This window comes from Peromyscus californicus, unplaced genomic scaffold (assembly GCF_007827085.1).
Source record: "Peromyscus californicus insignis strain IS unplaced genomic scaffold, ASM782708v3 Scaffold_7__1_contigs__length_154581171, whole genome shotgun sequence".
In the NCBI taxonomy this organism is placed as follows: domain Eukaryota; kingdom Metazoa; phylum Chordata; class Mammalia; order Rodentia; family Cricetidae; genus Peromyscus; species Peromyscus californicus.
The window spans coordinates 138296538-138304837 of NW_026294595.1; positions in this window are offsets into that span (position 1 = coordinate 138296538).

Sequence of the window (8300 nt, forward strand, 5' to 3'; positions counted from 1 at the left end):
TTATTTCCTTTAAAGAAGGACCATTATTTTACGTCAACAACTCAGAATTTGAGACCCAGTTAAGAGGAGACTGACAACATAAAAGCTCCCTGTAGTATGTGATGAGTGTCAGGTCCAAAAGAAACTCAGAACAAACGGCTACCTGTGGTGTCTATTAGCATACCCAAAGCAAGCTGGCCTCCAGACTCACCTGTGGGTCCTCTCAGCTCTTCTCACCTCGCCCCATACCCTAAACCTCTTCAGCCTACATGCTTCCCTTCCCTTCCCCCAGCTTCTCATTTCTATAAATTCTTGCCATTTTGGCCACGTGCTCTCTTGGTTCTCTTTGTTCTCAGCTCTCTCTAGGTCCACTTGTTGCTTCTGTCCCTCCGTTGTCTTGTCCCATCTCCTCCCTCCTCCCCCCCCCTCCCTTTTTTCCCCTCTCTCACTTCCTCCCCCTCCTCTCATGGCTGGTTCAATCAGATAGCCATGTTCAGTCTAGTACTTTCTCTCCCTGTTCTAGACTCTTCCAGATGCCTCTGGCTGTTCTCTCCCTCATACCTACAATAAAACCTTCTCCTCAACCATGCCTTGGAGTGTTCCTGTCCTCATTTCATTCAATGAGTACTATGAACTGCTGTAGGATAGTTTTTCAGTAAAAGTGTATTCAAGGGCTGGGCATTGTAGCTCAGTTGGTAGAGTGGTTGGTCCTGAGTTTGTTTGTTTTCTTTATTTTATTTTATTATTTAAGAAATTTTTTAAAATTCACTTTACAAGGCCCTGAGTTTGAACTCCACCACCACATAAACCAAGCCTGGTGGACTACACCTATGATCCTATTGCTTGGGCTGTAGAGGCAGGAAGATTAGAAGTTCAAGGTCAGGCTGGGCATGGTGTTGCACACCTTTATCCCAGCACTGGAGAGACAGAGACAAGAAAAGTGACTGCAGGGTCAGCCTGGTCTACATAAGAAGCTCTAGAATAGCCAGGGCTACATGCAGAAACTCTGTCTCAAAAAAAAAAAAAAAAAAAAGAATTCATACCAGGGTATCCTCTGCTATATAGGGAGTTTGAGACTAGCCTGAGCTACCTGAGACTTTACTTAAAAAAAGATAAGAGAAAAGGGTCAGGAGGTCAGGAGAGATGGATCAGCAGTTAAGAGCAAGCACTGACTGCTCTTCCAGAAGACCCAAGTCCAATTCCCAGCACTCACATGGCAGCCTACAACCTTCTGTGACTCCAGTTCCTGGGTCTCTGACACCCTGTTCTGACCTCTGTGGGCACCAGGAACACATGCTTGGTGAACAGACATACATGCAGGCAGGCAAAACACCCATACACATAAAATAATGAAGACGTAAACCAAGGCACTCTCAAATACACTGGAGGAAACATTGGGGAATTCCGTGGTCAGATTGACCAATTAATCTTTATTGCTAATTGATATAGGAGGGCCCGGAAGGGTTAACCTCTCCCCCTTTCACAACTGAATTTAGGTTCCAGTTCTCTGAGAAGGACAAACAGGTGTCTTTCCCACTTATCTACAAGACCCTTACATTCAGGGTCAAGAGAGAGAACAAACACAGAGGGTCTAAGTCAGCCTCACAGTGTCTCAAGGACAAACCCAGCAGCCCCCTCTGAGTCATGTCCAAGCTTGTGCAGATGTGTCCAAAAGTGATAAAGACTCAGTCAATTAGAAATATACTAGTGTAGCTGCTGCTTGCTTATCCAATTATGCAGCTGACCCTGAAACTCCCCTTAGCTGTGCTAAAAGGAGCCTGCAGGTCCCTCTCGAGGTCCGTGGCCATTTTGTACAGGTGACGGACCCCACGTGCGTGCTGGTATAATAAATATTCTTTGTTCTTATATGCTATTTGAGGCTGGGGTCTTCCTTCAGTGTTTCCTTGGACCCTACAGACCCAACTCACTGTGGTGGTACCATCCTTAAGCAAATGGGTCTAGACTGTATGAGAAAGTTGACTGAACACAAGCCAGAGAGAGCAAGCTTGTAAGTAGCCTTTCTCCATGATCTCTGATCCTTATTTCTGCCTCCAGGCTCCTGCCTGGAGCTCCTTTCCTAAATTGTAACCTGTAAACTGAAATAAACCCTTTCATTCTCAAGTTGCTTTTGGTCGTGGCATTTATCACAGCAACAGATCTAATTGTGGACAACAGGTTACAGCAAAGAGGAAAACGTCTGCTTTAGATCTGACGCTATCTGATGACAGCCTTGGCCTTCCCATTGGTGGGAGCGAAGAAGCCAAAGGCCTGGTAAGTGAATCACAGGCTGTAAGGTCAGACACACAGGTGAGCAAGGAATGAATGACTACTGAAGGAGATAAGGATAGCCCAAGGAAAACTGTAATTAGGCTCTGGACTTGCAACATTCCAGCCTCCACAATCACTGAAGTTCTAATTGCTTAATTAGCTGTTCCAAAGGTTCAGTGTAAGATGTCATCCTCTCCAGGAGCTTTCATTCACAGATGCCCCAGAGGACCAAGCATCACATTTTGTGCAGACAGGAGCCAAATATTAATTTCCCCTCATTGTTCGGAAGACTCATTTTTAGGATCTGATGGAGATAAAGCTGAGCAGCAGGCAGGAAAGTATTTTCAGGAGAGAGGATGGCTGGCAAAGCTAGGAAAAACTCCTAGACCACAAAAGAGCACCAAAGTCTAGCTGTTATGACCTGGGCTTGATTTATATATATATATATATTTTCTCTGTATTTGACTAACAGGAGTAATATGCCTAAGATCATAATAATTAAAAATACTAGACCAATGGTTTTCAACATGTGGGCTGCAACCCCTTTGGATGCCACATATCAGATGTTTACGCTACGATTCATAACAGTAACAAAACAACAGTTATGACATAGCAATGAAATAATTTAATGGTTAGGGGTCACCACAACATGGGGGACTGTATTAAAGGATCACTGAATTAAGGTTAAGAGTCACTGGTTTAACACAACAAAGTGAAGTTAGCAGAGAAGAGAAATGGGTAATTTAACCAACCAGAATTATATTTAAAAAAAAAAAAAAACTAGATTGTATGTTTGGCCATATATTTGTGTGTGTGCATTTACTTGTACTCTATAAATATTTTTTTTTCCGAGACAGGGTTTCTCTGTGTAGCTTTGGAGCCTGGATCTCACTTTGTAGACCAGGCTGGACTCGAACTCACAAAGATTCACCTGGTTCTGCTTCCCAAGTGCTGAGATTAAAGGCGTGTGCCACCACCGGCCGGCAAAATTTTTTTTTTTTTTTTTTTTTTACATTTGGGGTATTCAAACAAATCTATTAACCTTTTAATTTCAGGGTAGATTTACTTGTAACCAATTTGTTTTCTTATCTATGTCCTCATGTGAAGTACCTAGTTCAAATTATTAGGAAAGACTGACCTTTGATAACTAGGTTATTACTGATATAGAAGAAACTCAAAGTGATAGAATTGAGGCTAATAGGGACAGTACAAGCTCTTAAGCACCAAGCCATCTCTTCAGTCTACAATCTAAGTTTGCTTTCCTGAATCCACATGGTAGAAGCAGATAAGTTTATAAGAATCACTCTACCTCCAGATGTGTGCTGTGGAGCACAAATATGTGTGCAAGTGTGTGAGATCCTGTGCACTCACATACATGCACTTGTGCACATACACTCATGTTTTTCTTTTCTTTTCTTTTCTTTTTTTTTTTTTTTTTTTGAGACAGAGTTTCTCTGTGTAACCGTCCTGGCTATTCTGGAACTCGATTTGTAGAATAGACTGGTCTTAAACTCACAGAGATTCACCTGCCTCTGTCTCCCAAGTGCTGGGATTAAAGGCATACATCGCCACTGCCCAGTCTCATGTAATTTTGTTTGTTTAAAAAAATAATAATTCCAGCACTTGAGAGGCAGAGGTAGCCAGATCTCTCTGAGTTCAAGGCCAGCCTGATCTACAGAGTGGGTTCCAGGACAGCCAGGGGTATACAGAGAAACTCTGTCTCGAAAACAAATAAAGTATTCATGTAACTAGGTGTGGTAAATCCTCAGGTTCAAGACCAGCCTGGACTACGTAGTAAATTCTAAATCATCATGGGATGAGACCCTATCACTAAAACACAAAATGACAACAAAAATAAACAACAACAGGAAGAAAACCAGGCTCAGCAAAGCCCTGCACTCCAGCTGCCTCCCTTCTGTCTAATCTGTAGCTACCATCTCACAAGGTACTTCACATTTTATGGCAGGGCAATTTTGATACTTCCCCCCATCCTTTTGCTATCTCTGTCTTTTACTTACAGGATATATCTGTCATCACAGACAGAGGAGAGGGAGCCTAAACTGATTATGCGGGAGCAGACTGTTAATATTCTGACCTGCCCCTTGGCACGAATAAACCAAACGGGTACAACAAGGGTTTCTCTGTGTAACAGCCCTAACTGTCCTGGAACTCTCTTTGTGGACCACACTGGCCTCAAACTCACAGGGCATGCACCACCACCCCATGCTCTTTTTTGCTTTTTGAGACAGGCTCTTACCTCTTAGTCCTCACTTGCCTGGAACTTATCATGTAGACTAGATGTGCTTTGAATTTACTGGAATCCTCCCAAGTCTGCCTTCCCAGTGCTGGGATTACAGGCTTGGGCCACCCTGCCCAGCTCAGCTCAAGACTAGTAATTTTTCTTTTCCTTCTTTCCTTCTTTCCTTCTTTTCTTCTTTCCTTCCTTCCTTCCTTCCTTCCTTCCTTCCTTCCTTCCTTCCTTTTCTTCTTCTTCTTCTTCTTCTTCTTCTTCTTCTTCTTCTTCTTCTTCTTCTTCTTCTTCTTCTTGTTTGTTTTGTTTTTGTTGTTTTGTTTTTCGAGACACAGTTTCTCTGTGTAGTTTTTGGTGCCTATCCTGGATCTCGCTCTGTAGACCAGGCTGGCCTTGAACTGACAGAGATTCGCCTGGCCCTGCCTCCCAAGTGCTGGGATTAGGCCACCGCTGCCCAGCCTATCCTAAGCTTTTATCGTGGTTTTGCATGTGGTATTGAGCATCCTCAGACCAAGTGGATCAGCGCTTTTAGTAGTCTCTAAATCCTTATTATTGCAAGGCTTTCTCCAAATGAGCATTCTTAGGTCACTTGTAACAACCATTCAACTATAACTCTCAATAAAATGTGTTGTTTTATGGGTTGAACCTTGACCAGGTTCAAAGGTTAGCACTTCTGTGGGAATGTGACAGACAGCCCTAATCTGATGGCACTGTGTTACAGCATGCCCAGGAAGAAACCACTCTATCCCAGTCATTAATGACCCTTCTTTCCGGTTGCCCTGGGTGGTCTGGTTTACTAGTTTATACAACTGACAATTTATACAGGACTCCCCTGTGGTGGCTAAGGACTTAACCCAGTACCAGGCACCCCCTAATAGCTGTTGATCTTTGTCCTGAACTGCCCGTGAGATCCTAGTGGCCTGCAAGTGTTGGCCATGTGAGATAAGAAAACTGGCGTTACCTTTACCATTGTGAAGGAATTAACCACTGTGCTCTGGCTTTTGTAAACCCGCTATGGCTCTGGGTCTGGGATGAGATGGTCTCTTTACCTCTGACAAACAACTGAGGGAGTGGAGCCTTTTCTCCTCCAGCTGTGGATTCCACAGAGCACGAGATAACTGTGATGCCCACCTCTGGGGTCCACCTCTCTAAACCCTCCCTTTAGCCCCCTCCGTCACTACAAGCTCCTGACTTGGCTCTAAGGCTGTTGTCCTTCTGCTAGAAGTAAGAATAAATTCATTTAATTTGAACTCAAATTGACGAGTCTAAGTCTTTGGTCTTTCCCAGTACATTCAAAGGCCACAACACTTCTAAAGGGAACACATCACCCCGCCCTGGAGTTCAACAGTTCCAGGCAGCTTTTCTTTCTTTTTTCTTTTTCTTTTTCTTTCTTTCTTTTTTTTTTTTTTGTTTTTTTTTTTTTTTGTTTTTTGGTTTTTTTTGGCACAGAGTTTCTCTATGTAGCCCTGGCTGTACTGGAATTTGCTTTGTAGACCAGGCTGGCCTCCAACTCAGAGATCCGCCTGCCTCTGCCTCCTGAGTGCGGGGACTAAAGGCGTGCACAACCACGCCAGGCTTCAATTGCATTTTTTAAAATGGGCGATGCTGTGGCTGGAACCTATAGTCTTGTGCACCAGAGGCAAGTACTTTACCTGAGCTACACCCCAGGCCTGCATGTTCTCTTAAAAGGTTGCTTGTCATAATTTTCTTCTGGACTCTTTTTTTTTTTTTTTTTTTAAGACAGGGTCTCTTTATGTAACCCAGGTTGTCCTACAACTCTGCTTACACCAGCCTGGCCTCGTACTCAGAGATATGCTGGCCTATGCCCACCAAGTGCTAGGATTAAAGGTGTGGGACATTATGTACAGCCTCTTCTGGATTTTTTTTTTTTTCCGAGACAGGGCTTCTCTGTGTAGCTTTGGTGCCTGTCCTGGATCTTACTCTGTGGACCAGGCTGGCCTTGAACTCACAGAGATCTGCCTGCCTCTGCCTCCTGAGTGCTGGGATTAAAGGCATGCACCACCACTGCCCCGGCTCTTCTGGATTTTTACATACACACCTATCCAAGTCAATTTGCTAAGAATCGCTAAACCTTTCTAGATGCCCCTCAAATTGTTAAGTTTAAGCTGGACCCTGTAGTCCTCTTGTTATGAATTATTACTCGGCTGGGGGGGGGGGGGGCAGCGGCGGCGAGTGTCCAGCTGGTTTCTGGCCCTAAACACATGTATATCTCTTCTAGTTGGCATAAGGAGACAGAGCAGATCTTTGAGGCCATCTAATTTCCCACCTCAATCTCCTCTACAATGTGGGGCTCATTACCACCCAAAGCAGCTTCTCTCATATGTGCACATCCATCACCAGAACTAGGTCATTTTTCCTTCCGAATGTTGTTTGAAGGGACAGTGGTTAACCAAGGGACACTTGGTTAAAGACTACACAAAGCCAGACATCGTGGTGCATGCTTGCAATCACATCGGGGAGGGTGAGGCTTGTCACAAACAAGCAAACTCTGTGTGTGTGTGTGTGTGTGTGTGTGTGTGTGTGTGTGTGTGTGTGTGTGTGTGTTCCCTTCCCCATTTTACCACTCCATTTCCTAAATCTCCTCATTGTGAGATAGAAAGACAGAGTAATTAAAGGGACAGCCAGGGCTATGCAGTGAGATCCTGTCTTAAAACAAAAACGAAAACAAAATCCTCCAGCACAATTAACATATGTTGTGAAGGCTGCCTATCTAGGGACACTATTCCTTTTATATAGAGATGTTTCAAATAATAATTTTAAAATAGCAACGAATCATACTTACATTCTAAGGTATATAACCTTTGAATATAGCCTTTTTTCTTTCCCAGCTGTCACCTGCAATTTTCTAGGACTCTCACAAAAATCTTATTTAGAGTAAAAGTTTTGTCCTAACCACCTTGTACAACCCTTGTGATCCATGGCTTTACCTAATCAGATTGCAAGTCTTTGGAGCCACCCTATCTCACTTATCAAAACAACAAGAAAAAAAAAAAGATTCCTTAGCAGCCCTTGGAAGATGTAACTCAGAAACCACTAAAATTGTTTGCACAGTTATAGTTCAGTCACTCATGTGATGACTCTTGCTGGGGAGCCCACACCCACACTTATCCTTTCCTTGGGTGCCTCTCTTTCTATTACCCCCCATCCACCTTTAGTCCTAGCACTCTGGAGTTCAAGGCCAGCCTGGCCTATACAGGGAAATCCAGTACAGCCAGGGATACACAGAGAAACCCTTTCTCAAAAAACCAACCAACCAAACAAACAAACAAAAACCCAAACAAACAAAAACCCAAGCAACAACAATAACAATAATGATAACAACAAAAAACTCTTCTTAATGGGTTAATTTAAGATATAAGAACTAGATAACAAGAAGCCAGCAATGGCCATACAGTTTATAAGTAATATTAAGCCTCTGTGTGATTATTTTACAAAAGACTGTGGGACTGTGGGTGAGAGATTTGTCCCGACCTCGGGCCAGGTGGGACACAGAAAAACTTCTGACTACAAATGGCGCCAAAATGTGGGGCAAGAGTTTCCACCTAAAACCTGAGAAAGCTTTAAAGAAAAAAAAAAAGATTTGGAAAAAAAATGGAGCTAAAAACAGCTTCCTAGTTGTGTCTCTCAGGCAAGCCATGAGCTGCAGTATGGCAGGTTTATAGCGACATGTGGGCTTGAGTGCAGCATGGTGGATTTCCACCAAGGTACACAATGGCATCTCCAAGCCGCACAGTGCACTGCATTGTGACAGATTTAGTTTTTGCTAGTACAGGAAAAAAAA